The sequence below is a fragment of the Harpia harpyja genome, chromosome 3 (genome assembly GCF_026419915.1).
Source record: "Harpia harpyja isolate bHarHar1 chromosome 3, bHarHar1 primary haplotype, whole genome shotgun sequence".
NCBI classification, from domain to species: domain Eukaryota; kingdom Metazoa; phylum Chordata; class Aves; order Accipitriformes; family Accipitridae; genus Harpia; species Harpia harpyja.
The window spans coordinates 16,364,207-16,386,460 of NC_068942.1; the positions used below are offsets into that span (position 1 = coordinate 16,364,207).

Genomic DNA, 22,254 nt, shown 5'->3' on the forward strand with positions numbered 1-22,254 from the left:
AAATTGCTCTCAATTCAGGAACGGTATCAAGGGACAGATTTACTAGGGGAACTGACTGTGGCCTTCTCCCTGTGAGTACAGCCTGCTATAGTGTGAGCTTCTAAAGCATTAAGACAATTGGGAATGGTACAGTTCCCACCCCCTGCCAGAGGAAGCTGTGGTTCACAGATCTGCTGGGAACACAAAGGAAAACATCAGGACACCCGACCTCTTAAAACTGAATGCCCTCTCCAAGTTGATGGTAGAGTTAGTGGATTCTCTTCCTCCAGGGATTCATGCAGAGCTTTTATTTAGGCTTTGCACAAGACATCTAGTCTTCATACTAGCATATTTTATTGAAACAGGAGATTTCTTGTTTTCTCTCATCCTCTGTTCAACATACGTTCCATTTCTAACACAGACTTTATTCTGTGTTCCAGACTAGCTACCTAGAAAACGTTCTGATACTGACCACTGTTGTTAATACCCAGTGTCAATCCAGCAAATAAAAATTCCTCTCGGAACAGAAAGGACATACCTGTGAGGGAGGGAGGTGACAGGAAATATAGTCTAAAAAGACTCATTTTGAGGATGCATATGATGCATTTTATAGTGAGTCATGTCTTTGACAACATGCCTTAAGAAACTCACTTTAAGATAATACCTTGTACTAAAGTAAAAGATCACTCTAATTAAGCTCTATCAATTAGGTTACTAGAGAGACATTTGAGTTCTTGTTTGCAAACATCAGATTTCAATGCGCTCTACTCTTTTTCAGAGGCAATCCGAGAATTAATACTAAAAATTCTTTGAGTACATGCAGATTTCAAGACAGACTGGATGGTTCAATGCATTTTTTTTTTGTAAAACTTGTATAAATTCACAAGTTAGATCTGACTAGCATTAGCTGTTGACACATTTGGCAGTCAAAAGACAGACCAGAAACTGCATCATCTGCTGTCATTTCTCAGCAATAACCTCATCTCAGTAATGGAAACATGTAGAAGTTCTCAGTGAGTGCAGAGATACTTTAACAGGAGAACCCTGAACAGCTATATTTTGTATCGGCTCTGCTTTTAAGCTGACCAAGCAAGAAAAAGTACACTCAAATCTCCCATTTCCTTAATACTTGTGCACCAGCCTGTACATGAAACTTGTATTACAGCCCTGTTTTCAAAACGCCAATTCAACATTCTGGTCACAGCTCCCAGGACAGAACCAGGTCTCCCTATCCCCAGGACACCACCTTCGTCACTGAATTATGGATACCTATTCTTACTCACTCTCCATCTGACCCAAAGTGCGCATTCTCAGTGGGACAATAAACCACAACAGCAGGAGGGAATAGAGAATAATTCCATGTGTACCTAGTTCTTCCTCAAGTCTGATAGTACTTTTACTCTTCATAGGAGGCAAGAAGAACAGTTTTGAATGCCCGTCACAGCAAGGACAACTGAACTCAGATCCATTATTAGGCAAGTGCTGCACTAACAGTCCTTAGATCATTTTAAAAAAAAAAAAAAATCCAGGAGAAGCTAAATCCCAAAAGAAAGAAGTAAAAAGCTTGTGAAGAAGTGAAACAACTTGCTGCTTAAATTCATAAGGGCACTGTGAACGTAGGCACCTATGAAAAACTTCGTAAAGCTACAGTTAAGTGTTTATTTCCAGAAGAGTGAGGAATTTTGAACACGTATACCTTTGATTTTTTTCTCTCAGCTAAATTGACATCCTGTCCACATACATGCAAACAACTTGCGGCTTGTTAAGTATCTTTGTTCTTAGGCATCTATTACTACCCAGACATTAAACTGGGAAGCTCAGCAAGTCTCTAGGGTTTGTGAATACCACTCCTAGAACCAAACATAAGAGGATTTGTGGAGACAGTCCTAAATGCCTAACTGAAATTTGTGAATTGCATGCCAATCACTAGAAGCCCACTGCATTTGAGAAAGCTAAACAGTGCCAAGCATAATTCCTTGTACACAACTTGAGCTCAGCTTTCGCCAAGACAACATCTGTATAGATGAAGATATAAAAAAAGCATATCATTTAAAAGGCTCTAGGTGCATTTGTTTCTAAAATAACATATAAATTAAAAAAAAAAAACATAGATGCAATAATTATCTTGTTAAAAATCACTAAATACTACAAATAGCTACTCATAATTCAAGTTAAAACATTACTTCTTCTATAACTTAGTGGGCATAAATTAACACACATGAAATTCCATCTGAACACAAGAAAATACTTTTTACTGTGAGGATGGTTAAACACCCAACCAGATTGCCCAGAGAGGTTGTGGAGCTTCCATTCTTGGAGATATTCAAAACACCTCTGGACAGAGTCCTGGACAACCTGCTCTAGCAGACCCTGCTTGAATAGGGGGGTTTGACTAGATGATCTTGAGAGGTCCTTTCCAACCTAGACGATTCTGTGCTTTATGTGATTCTCTATGGTACAGCTGAGAAGACTATGAATATACTGTACGCCTGCAAGACCATATTAGCCCCATATGTTCTATTTATTCCACATTCCAATCCTCTTGAAGAGATTTTATCTCTTAAAAGGAAACAGAAGGGACAAAAAAGGGAAATTCTATCAAAACCATAGCAAATGCACATGCCTCTACACCTCTCTTCAAGTGTCCTGGTGCAGCACATTTATGAATTGCAGTCTTTCCATTTATTGGAACAGCCTAAAGAATCCTTTGAACTCCTGGCTAGAATTAATACCAATCCAAAGCAAACGTACTATAACACTAAAAAACTTATTTTGTCATAAGTATTTTTTAAGGATAGGAAAACTCAGTAGCAATTCTGGTGCAACTGCCGTTTATATGAAGTTTGATCATTATTTCACTTGATAAACAAAAATAATACTTTGTAAGCAATACATGCATACACTGATTTTTTTTTTTCCAATTAAGCTCAATTAAGACTTAAATTCGGTTGATAATATACAGAACTCTACTGTCATTTCAGACCCCCTATAGTAACTAAGACATCTCCCTGGGAAGATGAGAGATACGACATAGGACACACAGGACATCCAGTCTCTTCTGGATCAGGGTGTCAAATGGCAATAGACATCCACGTTTCAGTGAGTAAGTTGAGCCCTGAATGACTCCTGACAAAACGCAAAAGAATTTATGTAACTTAAGTTTTGGTAAGGGCATTTTCAAGAAGTTTTCTGACAGATGTTCATCCCTCAGAAGAACTCCAAACCAATAAAAGCACCTTGCATAAATGCCCAACAATCACAAAAATTTTTGCTTTTAAATACAATGCTTCCACAAGTCAAAAGTAAAGGGAACAGATTAGAATATTTCAGAATTAAGCCACACTAAGAAGCCTTCTCAGAAGAGAATTCTGCTAAGTATGACGACTGGGAAAGCCACAGCAAATACTGAGTATTCCAAATTAAAAAAATCTGTGTATCCATTAAATTCTACAAAACACATCATATCCTACTATTTATTTCAGGTCAAATCTTGCTATTTTCAAATTAATTAATTTGGTCAATGTCTTCAATGAGAATTAGACTAAATTCATAGTTTAACAGCCTACGTTTCTGTAAATCTTTTTATTGCAATGTTTCATAGCTTGCTAGTAGAAATGCTGCTACATATTTGAAGAAAATAGTGAAATATTAATGCTAGACCATTCCTACAGATGCAGCTAGGAAAATTATGAAATGCCTAGCTATTGGCAAGCAGTTCTCCAAGGGTACATAAGTGTAAAGCATTCCCACTACTGAGGAAAGAAGAACTTAGATCTTTAAACAATCAACCACTCATATTTTAATAATCTTGCAATAAAAGGAATGGAGCTCCTTACACAGTGCGAGGTAACATACTAAACTTCTTCCTGATACCTAGGATTTCAGCATGGAACAGGCCATTGAGATTGGATGGGAAGAACTGGAAACAGCAGTCAGGCTACAAGCAAGCCACAGCTGGGCCAAGTGGGGATAGGTGCAGTCCCTGGAGAAGATGCACTCCACTCAGCACCAAATCAATGGTGTTGAACGTAAAACCAGCTAAGCCAGCGCTTGCATCTCTCTGTGGGTATGCTTCAAGATGGGATTCCTAGAGGCCATAATGGAGACCTCTATCAAAACCATACTGCCAGGCAGAGAAGGAATTAAAAACACAAGGAAACCATGAATTACAAACAGGACAACAGTGGCCTATTACTGTTATTATCATATCCCAGAAAACTGTGAAGATTTTCCTGGATATGTGTCCTGGGTTCAGCTGGGATAGAGTTAATTTTTACAGGAACCTGGGAGGTGGGGGGGGGGCATAACCGGGGCAGCCGACCTGAACTAGCCAAGGAGCTATTCCATACCATGTGACATCATGCTCAGTATATAAATGGGGAGCGGGCCGGGGGGAGGGCTCGGGACTTTCGGTGGCGGAGTGTCGGGTTCCGGGTGGTGAGCAGTTGCACTGAGCATCACTCTTTTTGTATATTCTTTCATTAGTACCGTTGTTGTTGTTGTAACCTTTTTTTTTGTGTTGTCCCAGTAAACTGCCCTTATCTCAACCCTCGAGGTTCCAGGTTTTTTTCTTTTCTCTCCTCCGTCTCCTCCCCATCCCACCGGAGGGGGGTGGGAGGAGTGAGCGAGCGGCTGCGTGGTCCTTTGTTACCGGCTGGGCTGAAACCACGACAATACGGTACCACCAAAACTCTACAGGAGCGGCCTGAAGAGATTTCTTCCCCCAAATTTTTTCTCCATGGACACATTTAAGGACAAAACAGTTCCTTTATCCCTAAAAATGTTATTGAAATCCTTGGAGAAGTCAAAGCTCTGACTAAATTTGAAAGACCCACAATCTTTTTAGCAGTATAGAGCATAGAGTTAGCAGACTTGCATTACACAGGTTTTTTTTCATTTAGATGTTGGCTGGTTTGCGGGTTTCTTGGTAGTGGAAAATAATTTACATCAAACAACTCATTTGACTAGATCTTATGCTGTTAATTGCCTTAACTGTGCACTTTATCTACAAGATCTCACACCAGCATTTTTAATTATTTAAAACACATTAAAAATTGCTGCTATCAGCATGATCAGAGATTACCTTCTTAATAATCATTCCTCTTCGAGTGTAAAGCATTTGATTCCAGCTGCTATGAACTTTTAAACAAGCGAAAGCAATGTCTGCTGACTTAAAAGGGACAATCCACTTCTTAAAGGAATGATGACCAAATTAAACTGAATATGCCCAACAAAACAATATGATTTTATGCTAGACACTTTATAAGCTTTAATACAGTAAACTTGCTTGGGAAGAGTCTGAATTACTGTATTGTACTATATTATTCTGACTTCTACACTGTATCACAACACTAAAATTTTCTTTTACTCCAATTACTTTTTCATTAGTTTAGATTCCCAGTCTCTAACCCACATGGAAGCTACCTATGTTGCCTCTACATTTGGTCTACAGCAAATAATTAAATTTAAATATATCAGTGCTAGTACATCTCTAGAAGAATCAATGGGACAGCATCACCACTAAAAGCAACTGACCTTCTAAATCAGTATTTGACACAGACTGATTTACGAAGGAAAATGGTAACCCAGACTCTACAACTAGAGAAAAGTTTTGTTGCAATCAAAGGTAAGCACTGATCAGAAAATACACACATTTTAAGGTAAGGAAAAGCCAAAATAAAGCAGCCATGGTGGTTTCCTTCCCTGTCACCAAATGTATCTCTGGAATCAGACTGCACCTGAAGCTTTCATTTCAAACAAAGAATAAAGTTTATAGGTCTGAAGATTACTGGGAGAAGCTTGAAAATATAATCTAACACCAGACTTACGAATTCTAACAGAAAGCGTCTGAATTTAATTACCGATGTCTGGGAACTGACTTTCAGTGTTTGAATGCTTGAGGCTGACAATGCTAAAATTAAAAGCCATTGAATGATATAACAAATAGAAGCTATTCATCAATGTCTTGAGCTGGGAACAGAGACACACTGGCCCAAAAGGTGCTGACTGGCATAAAGATGGCCTGAAGTGCCCACCCATGCCCTCCAATGACTAAGCCTAAGGATACTGCAAATAGATCCAAGGACTAAGAGGATAATTAAATGGCATTTGATTTCTCTCTTTACCAAATGGCACACACAAAAACCTGGATTTGAATCAGAGGATTTGCAGGGGACAGACTGCTCCTCACCTTGCCAATGAACCGAGCAGTTGTACATGATCCAGCACTCTAAGCACAGACTCACTGCTTCTTTTCCGTCTTTGGACAGTAGCATACTGAATGCAGCCAAGAAGTGCAGGACTGCATCCAGATGACCTGAGTCACTATAACCAAAGCATTGACTTCTAGCTTTGGCCAGGTTCATTCATTTACCTGGCAACACTACAGTCACCCCTACCTAATCAGGAGACACTTGTTCTCTAATAAATAAATAAATAAATAAATAAATGATGCAAAAATAGGTTTGAAAGATCTCTCTCTACCTTGCATCACTTTAACTCTTAGATCTGACGGTGTTGCCAGTCAGTGAGCAGACTGAAGCTGTTGCATCACCACTATGACTAGCTTTGCAGCATGCTCTTACGCAACTCTTGCTTACGTCCACAAAACAAATGCAGGCTTTTACCTCTGCATTTATACTGATTCTGAGATAACCAAACAAAGGTTCTTCACACCCCCTTCCAGAAGAGAAAGAGCACAAACTACAGACTTAACTAGAACTAAAAGCTATTTGATCTTAAGTATTTATGACATTCCTTCAGTAAGCACTACTGGCAATACAAACCTTCTCAGACATTACTCAAAATCCAATGCAGCAATACTGCTGGGACTTGAGTATTTCCCCAATTTACCATTACATAAGTGTGGTCTTTGAAGTCCATTTCTCACAGAGAGAGAATAAAATTTCTGAATCTGGACTGGAATTTACCAATCTGCAATTCCTAAAGGATCACCACCTCACCTGCATTCAACACCGCCCAATGCAGAGGCTTGCAGAGACATCCAAGTAGTTCCTCAATGTGTTACCCACACAAAACACTGTACTAGCAATACTGCTCCTACAGGCTTTGCTACTTTGATCAGAGCTAAGTGGGTACCTCTACACAGCACAGTCAACTTGTCTGTCCTAATGATGAGTTTATATGAAAGGTTTCATCCCTTCTGTAAAACATTATATTTCTTTTTTGTACCATCACAGCCACAAAAATATTTGATCTATGGTTACAGTTTTCCAGCCTACTTGGTTCCAGTGGAACCCTACAGGCAAGAGATACTCTGTGAAGACTCCAAGATTGCTTAAGACAGGTTTCTGCCCACATAGGGAATAACTAAGAAAAAGGTGCAGCTTTAGGCATGATTTTTATTACTTCATCAACTCCATTTCTAGCCTGAGTCTACCCTTATCTTTTAAGGCTAGAGACTTTCTTTGGGGCACAGGTGTGGTTGCACGAAAACCACAAGAGTTGCAAGTCAACGTGAGTTATCAGCTATTAAGATACTCAGACATTACTCAGTCACAAAAACTAAGTATCAGTATAAAGTAAAAATGGAATATTGATTTGGGGATTTGGTGTCATTTAACAGCTCCTACTTAAAAAAAAAAAAACAACCTTCACAAATACATACATCCATATTTCAGCTGCACAACTGGAAATACTCTGCTCATCTGGGTATCGCCTACCTATCACTTTGTACAGTAATGTTAGACTGAAAAATGCCAAGAACACAAAAAAATAAGGAAAATAACTTCAATGTAGTAGGTAATAATGTCATTAACTTAAGTACTAAAAGAAAAGCTTTCCTTGTAGGAAGTTTTGTTAGGGGAAACAATTCTTTGCTTTAGCAAACCGCAACAGGTAGGAAATGTTCTTGGAAACACCTTTGGGAGATTCAAAAGACTTCTAGCAGTATTGAATGCAGTAGCTGGAGAAGATTTTCACCCTTTTCTGAGGCCAGAGTTGGTTAAAATCATTCCTTTTGGCTTCCTGAGATCTTCTAAAGACTGAAAACAGGAGAACATGAAATGTTACTGAAATTTGTCCCAGATTTGCAAACTATGGTTTTCAGTATTTGAAAATAACTTGCTGCTTTTGTGCACAATCTCTTTTGCTTTTGTAAACCATGAATAACAGTTCATCTTTGATTTGTTTTCAGTTTCTCACAGAACCAGTTTGTTATGATTGCTCTCTCCTACACAAAAGCTGGTCAGGATTTCCAAACACCCTTCTGTTCATTTATGGCAAGCTGCAGTAAAAACATTTGTTTACTACAATTCAGTGCAAGAATCTGGTAAATAAAAACACTAATTTAACACCTTTTACCCCCTAGTATATGACAGAAAACTAAGCACTTACAGTCAACATGTCTTTCTCTAACCTGCATATATATTCATTACAGGGCAAAGTAACTGGTTGCTCTTCTTTCAAGATAGAATGGGTACAAGTTCAACAGCAACACTGGCTTCTGTACTTCCTTCTCTTGCCTGACCTGGCTTAAAAACTGTATAGAGACTTCTGTGGGGTTCCTTTTTAATTTTTAGCAGGTTTTGTTTTATTTTGTTGGTTTTTTTTTTCCTTAAAGCTTTAAGAGGCCTGCTGGTGATCCAGTCCACAGTACATCTCCACGAACAGTGATGCCTCCAAAACACAAGAGCAATAAACTGCAGCAGGAGGGCAGTGGTTTTATGAGTACCTCAAGCCAGTATTGCTGCAGAACATCTTGTATCAAACCATGATAGAAAGGCAAGGAGAGACTGGTCCACAAGTTCAACTTAGTTGTCAGCCATCAATCCAGACAAGGTGCATAAGGGACCATAAATCCATTAGATTGAATGTTCTGATAGTCTGTTTCTTCTGACAGTTTTCAAACATGTGTATCATACAGATAAACAGAGAGAAAATAATCTTAACTGAGAACAGATTGAGGGGCTTTATTTTTTTTTTTTCCTTCAAATAAAAGGTTCTGAATTTACAGCTCAAGTTTTTCTTCAATCTTTCCCCACTCTCCTTAGTCTGGGACACAACTTTTCCTTATTTGGAAAAAAGCCTGTGTTTCAAGGAAAAACCTAAAAAGATGATCTTAAATAACTTTTAATCTTTGATCTTTAATTAGGATCGGAAATAGAATTAGAAAAGAAACAGACAAGTGTTTAGACTTCGTGCCCTCTTCAGGTCTAAGCAAAAGAAACACTTTGTTTGGAAGTTGTCCTTTTTTCCCTCCCTCCCACAGACTATATCAACAGGCTCAGAAAAAAATAAAACAACAAAACCCCACCCTTCACCTCTTGCATATCTTTAGATCACCATAGCTATACTACCACTTTTTTTTTCTCTTCCTTTTAAGTATTCAGGGCTTGGTCTGGCTTGCTATGGGCTACTTGGCAATCACATAGTAATCTCTCTCACTACCTGGGCCAAAGCATAAGTAAATCAGAAACTAAAGATGCAGCCTATGAAAATTCATTCCTTGGGTTTCCAACAACAATTTTCAATATTCACAGTACACAGACCAGTGACAGGACAAAATGTAGAAACATAACGTGGAACTCACTGAAGCAATCTACACCACTGAAGACACTTCCACTCCCCTTCCCCTGTACGGCCCATGCTCTGCCACAAATTATTGCCCCAGAGCACAGGGAACACTTGCGTTGCCACCATCCCATTGGCATTACGGTACAAACCCAAACTGACATCCAGTCAAACTGACATGACAAGCAGCCAAGATGCAGGCACATGCTCTACTCCACCAGCTCTGCTACATGACCAAAAAGAGGTGCAAACCTGGAGGTATTTATGTCTTAAACTGTCACATATTACAATTTACAAAACTTAGTTATTATAGCCTTAATTCTCTTCACTTATCCAGCAACACCACTAAAAATCAATGCAAATCCATAGTGCAAGAGTTACTTCTAATTAGTAAAGACAGTAAATTCGAATGCCCTGTCTAGCAGGTTTCCTCCCTTTAAGGTAGTTTAGAGTTGTACTATGCCAGGTTTGTAATCCTGTGGAAATGTGAACAGCTGCAAGAAGTATAAACTACACTAGTTTTGTGCATGACTTGTTCTCATCTTCAGTAAGTCTCTTCTGTCATTTGCATCCAAAGATCTAAAGCATGGACTCTGACTCCATATAGCGTCTAACACGATGGACCTGATTAAAAGGGTCTTAAAGAAACTGAGCCATCCTAATAAAATAAAATAAAAAATAAATAAATAAATAAAAAATCAAATGGCATGCTTCAAACTGAGTATATACTTGAGGGCCCAGTTATTATGTGGCCAGCCTTGGCTGCAGAAATATTTTGGAGTTTCACTTGCTCTCTGTAAAGCTGAATTCCTACTTCTGTTCCACCTCCATTCATAGTTATCCTCCCTAAGTAAGCAAGCAAAGCACATCCAGTCCTCTTATTTACATTTCAGCAACTCATGTTTTTGCACTTCTGCGACTCTGTTTGAAGGATGGAGCACATACATGAAAAGTAAATGCATGAGATTTCGTATTTGTATTGCATCATTCAATTTCCTATGCACTTTCCCAACAAGCAATACAGCAGTTGCATTTGTATGCAAAAGTCACCACAGACGGCAAGAGATGCAGAGTGTATTTTAATGTAACCTCACTGAGGATGAGAAGCTCAGCGCAGCAAGGGTATGGCATACCCTCCAGTGCACTCTGCAGTCCTGATGCACTAAGACCCTGTCAGAAAGGGGTTCTGTTCCCTTCCTATTTGTTTGCCTGAGCTTTCTACTAAAGGAGAAGAAGAAAAAAAGAAAAGAAAAAAAAAAAAAGGGAAGTTCAGCTAAGGAATATACCAAACCCATAAAACAGGTACTGTTCTCCCCATTAAAGAAGTTCCACACTTCAGTTCAGCCTTTAGCTCTTGAGATCTCTATTTTGATCTCCACAGTTTGCTGAAGTCAAAGTCCTAGTTCTGTTCTGAAAACATCACCTCAGTTCTTTCTTTGTTTTATGCAACTAAAATAAAGGTCACTGACTGAAAGGGGGCTTTCAAAACTAAGTATAACACAGAAAAGAGAAAAAACACAAAAGATGTATCCCCTCAAAGGGGGAACCTTTTGATGGTCTATTACTGCTTTAAAGACATCATTTAAAAATCTGTATTAGACCAGGGAAAAATATTATGCAAAGCCACTGTCTTCTTATAAATGTAGCTGTTGGAAAAAATGTTAATAGTTTTAGAGAATTTCAAAAATAAACCTGGAAAGAATACATTCCACATATCCTGATGACATTTCTTCAACCACAGGTTTTTATCTGTTCTGTCTTGATAAGCCAGGTAGAGTCCCAATTTAGCTTATAAAAGGCAGTAGCCCTTTTACTTTATTTAACCTGAAGTGAAACCTGATGGAAAATGTTTCAGACATAATAAGGCCATAAGCTTGCTCACATCCACTTCAAAATTTGTTACTAATCTAAGCAATGTTGTTTTCATTTAACCATTAATTTTCTTTAAAAAAAAATAAAATAAACATACAGGACAGAATTAAGATTTATCAACACTACAGAAATGGACCTCACTCACTTTTAGATACGATACCTTCAAAACAAAAGCCCTCTATTATCCAAACTAATGATGCTGAGGATTTTTTCAAGCATATTCTTACTGAAGCATAGAAGGAAAGGTTATTCTGGAGGCACAAGGGGTTAGAAAAATTGAAGATGTTAAAGTTTAGACTACCAGGGGAAAAAATACACATTTTTAAGATACATCCAAAGTAATCACAGCATTCAGGAAAAACACAACAGTAAATTAGGTTGGAACATCACATCTTCTATACTGTCAAAAACCACCACTATACATATCATTCCTGTCAGGAAAAATAAAGACAGATGGTTGCAGAAAAAGACACTCTTCAGAACAACCATAACCTTTAAGTACTGATGAATCAAAATATTTACAATATTTATCCCCCTATAAAGCTCATTCTCTACAATTAAAGTTCTTCTAAATTGCTGCAGCATATTGCTACAGAAATTTTGGCAGAACACATTCTCAATTTACATAATTGTTCAGAGTAGTCACCTAACTTAGAGAAAAATCATACATTCTCAAGTATTATTGATGTTCCGAAGCCTCCGATTTATTTTGCTTGGAACTGTTCACACATTTTGTCGTTTTCTCATCACAGAGAAATCTCCGACTACTGATATCAAAGTCAATAGCTTCAAACTGGCAGGAGTGTGAATGGAATTTGCATGGCATTCACTACTGGAATGTCATTTTTTGAAATGACACTTTTCATTTCTCAAGCCAACGGAGAGACATATTTTGAAGAGTTGACAATGTATGTAGGTATATAAAGACCCATCAGTACTACCCCAGTTCCCACAGGGCATCTGCTCTTTGAGTGACTTAGCTGTCCACTGACAGCGTGAAGCACAAAACGTATTCTAATTCAGCTATTCTGTGTGTGCAAAACTTCTCAAGAAAGGAAGCCAAACATTGCCGGTCCACAGAAAGTCTGGTAAGGGACTTCAGTGTCAAATCCTAGCTATGTCCAAGTTTTTCCATAGTTAAAAGTGCAACTAAAATACAAATCTGATAAAATTTTGACAAAATATTTTTCCAATCCCACTCTTGGCCAGGTTACTCAGCAGTCAAATAGCTCAAAGTTCCTCCATGCAGGCTGGAAATCTCTAAGACTATGGCCTAGGACACAGACTAGCACCTGCCCAGAACACACTGCAGCTCCTTTCTGGCCTACAGTAGACATTTCCCCTTCTATAAAGGTCAGAGCAGGTTCAGAATCAGGATGGCTAGTCCACATAGGAACACCCAGAACCAGGAGCTTCAAAGCTCTCCTGGTCTCCCAGTTTAAACTGCCAAACTCCAACATCATTGCTTCATTTTCTTCTCTTGAAACTATCTCCCAGAGTTGCCTCTGGTCCCTGGAATTTCTTCTCAGAAAGAGACTCAGCAGAAACGCCTCTAAAAAAATTCTCTTCTAAGCATGTTTCTTCTCAAATTGAAGTTTCTCACTGTTTAAAGCCCAAAATTCAATCAGAGGCAAATCCCACCCATGAACCAACATTTTAAAAAATACATAAATTAAAAAATTGTTTACAAAACACTATGAAAAGTATCTGCTCTTTACTAATTTTCAGTAATCAGAATTTGATAGTAAAATTTCAAAAATCCCTCTGAAATCAAGTTAATAAAAGCCTGTAAAATAAAAGCATCCCATCTACAAGCACATATTCTTGCAAATGGGTAAGAACATAAAATGACAGAAGCAGCATCAGACCTCATTTTACCTCATAAGTGGTCAAAAGGACATCTAAGTCAGAACACAAAGAAGTGAAAACTTAGAAATTGCTATGTCAAGGATCCTATGTCTTTCACTACTAAGTGTAGTTGCCAGATAATTCAAGAAACTGGGGCGATAGTGGTGGTTGGTTATATTAAAACAGGTAATATTTGTGGAGAATAAATAAAAAATTTAAAATAAGGTTTCTAAAAAATTAATTATATGTTAGGAAAACCTCTGTAATTTTCAGCTTTTGGCACTGGTCCTCTAACTATCTCTAAAGAAGCGAGATACAAAAATTCAAACACAAGATTTCCCTCCCTCCGCAATCAGTTCGGGAGTAATTGAAGTCCTTGGAGCACAGAACACACTGACAAGTACCATGTGAAAGTCCTAGATGGATGACAAATATGAAGGATAATTTCTTTACGCTAAAAAATTAAAATGAGACAACTATGCGGTTACTGTAGGTGAGCATAATTATAGTGGATGGTATTTATGTTTAGCCAGTTTCTCCTGATAACACTGTCAACTGTTCTCACCCGAGTGTTTAAATTAATTTGATTTTTCACTTAATCCAATTCCCATTTCTAGCCCAATTTATAATCATCACTTCCCCATACTCGCATGCCATTAAATTACTGTCTTTCTTGGCCATTAAGTCAATCATATTCCAGTCAGCAGAGTCGATCAAAAACACCACAGCAGTGGCATGAATTTCATATTGAATACGTTCCTTTTTGCTGTGTTATAGAAGCTGATCATCAGTTTCAGAAGCTACATTATATCAATTTCTGATTTTTCAGGCAGAAGCAACACATTCTGAATCAAAAATGGAGATAACAAAAAAACGCCTTTTTTTTAATGAACACTGCATTTTTCTCTGGTCAAATCCCACTCACATTACTTTGCAAGTACCCACTGAAGAAAAGCCCCATACAAGCCTAAATTTCCATCTGCTACCAATGTTTCAACTATACATCTCCTTACTGTAAACTGCAAATTTATTGCTCCCCTTAATACAAAGGGAATGACTGGGGGGGGGGGGAACCAACACAAAACCGTCTTCCCTGATGTTACTTGAATTTCTCTGTGTGTTCAAATTCACATCCTGAGCCAAATTCACTTATATGTTTAGCAATACACAGACTTTTTAAAAGGAATTGCCATCTCAAACACAGCTGTTCATGTCCTTTTTACAGAGGAGATAGACTCAAATAAGATTACAGCTCAACTAGAAGATCCCAGGGAATCCTGAGTTTGTTGTCCGAGGCAAGATTCTACACTATCCATTCAGGGCCAATTTGAAGTTCACTCACTTCCGAGCTTGCTTTCAAAAAAATATCTCCAGAAATTTAGTTTCTGCATAATCATCCTTAGTTTTAGAATATCACATGGTTTTCTAACAGTAAAGACAATGCTTAATCTCATATTCTGTGTGGTTCATATAACATGCTGATCTATAAAGTGTTAAATAAACACCGCTGCAATTTCCATATTAAAATTCCCTTCCCTAAAAGCACTTGCTCTCACTTAGAATTGAATGCAAGATATACCTGCAAATCTAACTGAATCATTTTTGAAGAAACCCTGAGGTGACTTCTTCCTCCCTTTAAATATTAGAATTACTATTTTCCCCACATCTGCCAACTCAATAGCTGCCCAAATGCACGTTAGCTCCCTGCATGCTTATACAGGAAGTAACAGGGACTTTTGTTGTTCATATGCATAAGAAAACACAATGATATTTTTTTATAAGCACTGTAAGCACCTAAAAAAAGATCTTATGCCTAAGAGGCGTTAATTAGTATGACTGCATTATTTTTAGTGTCCTACTAAAGCAAGAGTTTATTACTGCCCAACAGTTTCTCAGAGCACCCATACCTAGCTTAGTACCTCATACATAATAACTGCAAAGTGCTTTACAGATACCATCAAATTATTCACAATCTGAAAAGCACACAAAAGATGAAAGGAGCTTTTCCGGAATACTTTCAAAGTTAAGAAAAAAAATTTCTCTGTAATCATTTGTAAACCTGAACAAAACAAAGAGATCTGACTGAGTAGCTATATATCGGTAGATTTTTAAGCATCTGTGGTAACTACATTATTTGTTCAGCGCATCACAGGATTTCTGTAGGACCTGTTTAAATAGTAAACTTGGTTTTTGCATAAAAACTCTAAACAATTGTTGAGCACCCCTCAGAGGCCTTACCCCTGCCAACTGCTTCGTGCAGGCAGATCCCAGAATCAACAGGAATTGGCAAGGCTACAGGAATTCTTTACCCTATGCACTACAGTTAACAGGACTGTGGCCTCTGGGTCTACTCCTGATCTTTTCATGACTGAACGAATGCTGCCACTAACATTTACGCAAATATGACTAACCCCAATTTGCTTCTGAAACGTTTGTAAGATATCCTCCTACCCCTACAAAACCAGACAAATTTATAACAAGCTTTAAAAAATGTATTCCCACTAGTTGCTAAGATCAACGTCTGCAGTTTATCTCACCACACTAAGTTTTAAACTGTAGCTCCTTTGCTTTCACATTTTATAGTAGCGTACGGTGCCAAGTATACTGCTTCCCAGCGTTTGCGTGTGACAGTTGTGTCTATCAACTGCCAGTCGGACTCTGCCAGAGACTGAGCAGACAAGCCGGCTTCGCTCCGCAGGCTGAACTCACCCTCCATCGATGCCCCGGGAGACTCACCGCAGCGAGTCCTCTGCGACCTGCAGCATCGCAGGAACCCGTGAATTTCTGGTAGAATTGGTCCAGATTGACCAAATAGGAAATTTAGTGCTGAGAACCGAATCTTTCTCCACTCTGACCTAGGTATTTAACCACCGGAGCAGTACCTTCTAAATTCCTAGGGCCGCAGATTTAACCTTCCAGCAACCAAGGCGCCTAGCTCCTTTCCAGCCGGGAGCTCTCGCATATTCAAACGCTGGAGAGGAGCAAAAGCTCGTTTTTGTCACTCGAACGAGTAGCTTCAAGTTCGGATACACGAAGAGAACCGCTCTTACTAAGTAACGAGACGCATTTCCCCGCCCGTTTCGAGGCAGCAGAGCCGCCTTTTAAGAAACCGCCACAAACCGAGCACCTGGCGCACATCCCCGCACAACCCCGGAGGCAGCGGCACTCACCGCGACCCGGAGCCCCCCCGGGCTCCGCTTCGTCGTCGTTCCATTCCTTCCCCCCTCCCCCCCGCCGGAGTTACACTGCGCCGAGGGCCGGCGGGACCGCTGAGGCGGGCGGGCGCCGGCCGTTACCCAGGGACGCCCCAACGGTCGGAGCTGCCGTTTGAACCGTCTCCCTGGCAACGAGGACACCCCACCCCCGGGGCGGCGGGGCGAGGCGAGGGGGGGCGGCCGGCGGCGGCGAGCCGCCGCCGGCCGCCCCCCCTCGCCTCGCCCCGCCGCCCCGGTTAGGTAACGGCGGCGGCGAAGCCCCGCCTCAGGCCCGGCCGCTCAGCTCAGCTCACCTCACGTCACGGCAGGTGCCGGGACCGCGCGCGGCGGCGGCGGCGCCGCCCCTCCGTCGCGCTCCGACGGCAGCGGGGAAGGAGCTCCCGCGCCGCAGAGCCGCCGTCCCGGTTGTGCGGTGCCGGTGCCTGAGCGGGAGGAGCTTCCCCGCCCCGCCCAGTGCGCAGCGGCGACCCGGCGCGGCAGGGCCGCACCTGCCGGAGGAGGGGCCGGGCCTGGGCCGGGTCGGGCCGCGGGACGCTGTCGCCGGTTCTCGGTCACTCCCGAGGCGCTGCGGTGCCGCCAGCGTCCGCGGTGCCCCCGGGAGGAGGAGGAGGCGGCGGCGGCCGGCAGCGGCACAGGCGTCTGTCCCGCCGGGGCCGCGGCCCTGCGGGAGGGCTGGGGGGAAGAAGGCCTGGCCAAGCCCTTGAAGTAGCGATAAGTTTGTGGGCAGAGCACCTGGGAGGCGGGATCGCCGCAGGGACGGCGGGGTCGGGAGGGTGGTCGGCCGGGGGGAGTTGGGAGGGAGGATTTGGGGGCGAGAAATACGGCTGGGAAGGGAGAGGTCTGCGGAAGGGCAGGCCCGCCGCACGGTCAGGGCCCGAGTGCCACATCCGAGGATGTCGAAGCATCAGTGTGCTTCATTATCTTATTCAGGATTTTGATGTGGCCTTTTAAAAACCTGATCGCAAGAGTGGCGAGGGCCACCTCTCTGAGATAAAACTGCTGCACACAGGCATGCTGCAGTCGTGTATTTTTCCAGATGCCGTCTTTGCCGGACCACAGTACCGGGCTTTGCAGTGAGGCTCAGTAACGGGGCTTTTCTTTCAGCCTCGCCTCATGGAACTGCGAGGTGGTGGGAGCTTTTCTTCCCCCACCCTCCAACTCATCCCGTGATTGTGAAGACCGTTCAGGAGTATTACAAAAAGAAATCTAATCATCAGTGAGCCACTCGTATCATTTAGCAAGACTGGACAGTGCCCTAATACATAGGAGGAAATACTATTTTGGGAATTGCATGGAACAGCTCTGGTTTTGAGCAGAGTCCACATCTTGCCACTGGATTTTCCGAGGAGTCAGTTCCTGTTTTCTGATCTGCACAGTTAATACAAAAACAGTAGATCCCAAAAATCTCTGCTTCCATCTCCAATATACCTCCGTATTAAATTTTACATACATGTCACATCAGAGGAATTCAAGCATTTTTCAGATGACAACTCCCTAAAACATTTTTTCAGAGTGTGTGTCTTTAGTTAAGCCTGCTGACACCTGCTGTAAGGTGTCTATGAAAGGCATCTAGAAATACCACAATTCCTCATCTGCAGAGCAGACAGTAAAAACTAGAAAGTTCAGAGAGTGCACAGCACCAGATGCTGTATATGGTGCCTTTTGTGTAGTAATGCAGAGCTTCTCCAAGTCAAGCTTCAAGCAGGTTGCTGCTGATGCAGTGCAATACTAGGCAGAGGCCCATTTCTGTTTCAAAACAGGCATAAAGACAGGGCCACCGCTTCCTGTCAGGGCCAGTTAATTCATGTGCAACACAAAACTGTTGTGGCTACGCTACCTTTTATTCCAGGGCTATTTTGATCAGTGTTAGCTTAAACATGTCCACACCTTGCTGCACTGCACAGTGTGGACATGACAAGGTAAGTGATGACCAGAGTCTCCCTATACTCGAGACACTTCTGAGCCACTGTAACTAGAAACTTGCAGGAACTGGAGTGCAGAGTTGCAGGAGGCACAGTGCCAGTGGCTGCGGTGAGCAGAATGTGAGCAGGCAGTTGGCTGGAGCTCGAGGGGCTGCAAAAGTATTATGGGACAGTCAGTGCTTTGCCTCTTTCCCTGGCAGATTGGCCCTCAGACCCAGCATGGCTTCCTTGCATTTCCAGGGAAGTGGCTACACAAAGAATGCGAAGGGCAAGAACATCCAGGTGGTGGTGTGGTGCAGGCCTTTTAATGCCTCAGGATGTAAAGCAAGTGCCTATGCTTTTGTAGACCGTGATCAAGCAAGATAAGAAGTTAGAATCTGCACTGGAGGAGTCATGGACTACTGATATGTACCGGAGTGTTGTCACGTTTTGGATTAAGTTATTAGGTGTACAACTGTATAGTGATCATTTATGACCAAACTGGTACTGGAAAGACCTTCACAATTTAAGGGGAGCCCCAGTGAAGAACATGCTTGGGAAGAGGATTTGCTACCAGGTACAATACATTGTATCGAATATTAGAAAAACTCACAGAGATTGATACTGAATTTTTTTGTAAAATTCTCTCTTCTGGAAATCTGTAATGAAGAGCTTTTCAATCTTCCGAATCCTATTCCCAGTGCTGGAGAAGAACTGCAGATGTTTGATGATCCCATAAACAAGACAGGTTTAAATGTGAAAGGCTTGGAAGAAATACCTGTACAGAACAAAAATGAAGCCTACCAAATCTTGGGAAGAGGTGCAGCAAAAAGAACTACTGCAGCTACTTACATGAATGCATATTCCAGTTGATCCTACTCTGTTTTCAGTTACCATCCATATGAAAGAAACCAGAGCAAATGGACGAGAGCTTGTTAGAACTAGGAAGATAAAATTGGTTGATCTTGCAGGAAATGAAAACACTCTGGTTTGGGGCAGTTGATAAAAGAGCTTGTGAAGCTGGAAATACCAAGTAGTCTGTTCTGACTGGTGAAAGAGTTATTATGGCTCTTGTAGAAGGAGACACAGAGAATCTTAACAGAATCCTTCAAGAGTCTCTTGGAGAACAACAAGGAACATCAATAATTGCCAGAGTTTCTCCCACATCTATAAATCCTGAGGAAACATTGAGTACACTGGAGTATGCTCACAGAGCAAAGAACATAATGAAGCCTGAAGTTAACCAGCAGCTGCCAAAAGGAGCTATTATTAAGGAAGATACTGAAGAGATTGGGCATCTGAAAGGAGACCTCACTGCTGCACAAGAGTAAAATGGAATCTATATTTTCACTGAAAATTCATGAAGCCCTTAAAGGAAAGCTGACAGTTCAGGAAGAACAAGTTGCAGAGTATATTGACGTAATCAGCGCCATGGAAGCAAAAACAATCACTAAACCATTCACAATTAATAAAAGCAAACCTTAATAATGAAAACAGATCTCCAATTCAAGGAAGAAGAACCGAATGCAGCACAGACAGATCTGCAAGAAACCAAGGTTCCTCTGGCTGAGAAAGAATATGTAGTTTCAGTTTTGGAAAACACCAAAGAAAAACTTCATGGCACAGCTAGCCCTTTGGTTAATACTGTTAATACAAAAGGTGTATCTGTGCAAAACTGGATCATAAGAAGGCTGTTGATCAACACAATGCTGTCGTCCAAATACATTTGCAGGAGAAATGAATGTTCTGTTCAATAAAATACAAGATTCTGTTAGTGAGAACAGTCTGAAGCAGCAACAGATGTTGACATCTTATGCATATTTTATAGGTGGCCTCCTATCTAACAGTTGTTCAGCAGCTAATGTATTTGCATTAGTTGTATCAGTGTCTTTTGCCTCTGTTAAAGAATTGCTGACCACTGAACTTTCTTGTATGTCTGAAAAAATATTGCAGAATATGACTGCCATTTGCTAGTAAAGCTGAGCCGTTGAGGTTGACTGAGGAGCATATATGTGGGTTAGGAAGAGCATTAAATACCTTGACACCAATGGTGGAAGTTATCCTGGAATTAAACTGTCAGTTTCAGAATAACACAAGGAAATTTTCTGCTGTGGCTGATGAGATGGAGGGCCATAAAAAGAAATTAGTATCTTCTTAGGAGATCTCTGTCTCACTCTGAAAAAATTACAGGAATAAACAGCCAGTGTTTTTTCTCAGCTGCAAAATACTGTAAGAATTTAAGAGAAGAAGTGGAAATGGCAAAGTTTGTATATACAAAGATCGCAAATGAATTAGTGTCCTCGCTGCAAAGCCAGCTGGACTTGTTGGCACAGGAGATACAGAAGAACTTAGCTGGTATACTGTCAAAAAATGGAAGTTTGAAGACCACCATCACTGCTGGGCAAGAAAATGTTTACCGGGAAACTGTGGACCTAGTCAGCAGTAAAACTTCTGCTTCAGAACAAATTTATTGCGTCTCTGGATAATTTCTTTCAAGAGCTCAAGGACATAAATGGTGAAAACAAGAAGATGCTGCTGGGATCCATTGTCTGTTCTCAGCAGCTTCTTAGCAATCTTACCAGTCTCAGGATACTGGTAAATGGAGAGAATTTCAAACTGCTCAGACAGGCGGCTTCATGGATCAGTAGCAGTCCTTCTTCAGCAGTGAGAAACAGCAGCTTCAGTGTTTACAACAGAAAACAGAAGGTTTATGACTGAGATCAGTATTTTGTATTAGATATTTTGTTCTGCATTAAGTTGCAGTAGATGTGGTTTGGAACTAACACATTGTACGAATAGATCCTACAATAGATTTTATTATATGCGTATTAAGAATACACATAATCTTTTGTGTTCAAAGATCCTTGACATACTGGTGGCACTAAAACAAACTAATTGAGGATTTTAAAAGCATTGGAAGTCACCCATGAGAGCTACCAACCAACACCCTGTACTGACGTTAAAAAAAGGAAGAGTAGGTCATGTTGCTGCCAGCCACGTTCAGGGTCTCCACATCCGTGCTCTCATTTAGAGATCTGACTGAATGACTGCTAAAAAAAGAATCTTCTTATCGATTTCCAGTATGTGCTCACTAAAAGCCAGTCAATAAGTAAGAACTTACTCAAAGAATGGAATTGTCCTATGGTTATTGGAAGCTGGAAGCTAGACAGCAAGCAATTCTGTGTAATGGGGAAATGCAATGGATTTATGTATTAAATAGAACTTCTCTCAAGAACAATAGTGAATTGTGGCTTGCAGCATTTACAAAGTGCGTGACTTAAAGAGACAGAAAAATTATCCTTAAATATAGACTTGTCAGGCTCTTTTATTTATATATATAGATTCTTATATATATATAAGCTTATATTGCTACAAATATACTACCTTAGCTATTTTTTATAAGTCTGACTTTAGAGATTGGCATCAGTGTAATTTATCACTGCAACATATGGCAGTCTTCCCTGCTGCCAAAACATGGCCATGTTTCAGCCTCAGGGTACAGCTGTGTTGAACTTAAAACTGAGACTGTTTTCAAACATAGATACAGAATTTTATGTTACTCCTTCTGATACCATAAAGGAAAAGTAAATTCAAAATTCCTGTCACCGGAACCTCTATGAATACTACAGTGCCTAGTGGTTCCAGCCACACTGGGAAGTGTTTTTTCCTTCTAGTTTTTGGATAACATCTAAAATGATAACCAGTCACTACTATGTCAGGATCGTGTATCACTCGGCTATCCACACTGAAAACTTCTTCGGTTCAGATCCCAGCATGGATTTGCAAGATTCTAAATCTTGCAGTGATTTATGGTGAGTTTCCCACATAACCACAAGTTATAGTGATCTCTGGTTGTGTGCAATCAATGATTCTGTAAACCTTCTGTTCTCAGGGGTTCTTTACAACTC

At 40.7% G+C, this 22,254-nt stretch overlaps 1 protein-coding gene and 1 pseudogene across 5 annotated transcripts in view; one reads left to right on the forward strand and one right to left on the reverse strand.

Annotated features, from left to right (window-relative positions):
- Nucleotides 1–16,877, reverse strand: part of KLHL32 (kelch like family member 32) — a 131,925-nt gene extending 115,048 nt beyond the window's left edge. For 2 of the 5 annotated variants that reach the window (XR_008234304.1, XR_008234303.1), the window contains exon 1: nucleotides 16,744–16,877. The gene's annotated coding sequence lies outside the window, so the exon portion shown is untranslated. Of the gene's footprint in view, nucleotides 1–16,738 lie in introns of all 5 variants that reach the window. The other 3 variants (XM_052781469.1, XM_052781466.1, XM_052781468.1) reach the window with 2 other exon arrangements.
- A 1,508-nt stretch (nucleotides 16,878–18,385) lies between these two features.
- Nucleotides 18,386–21,591, forward strand: LOC128139291 (kinesin-like protein KIF11-A; annotated as a pseudogene).
- Nucleotides 21,592–22,254: the final 663 nt, after the last annotated feature.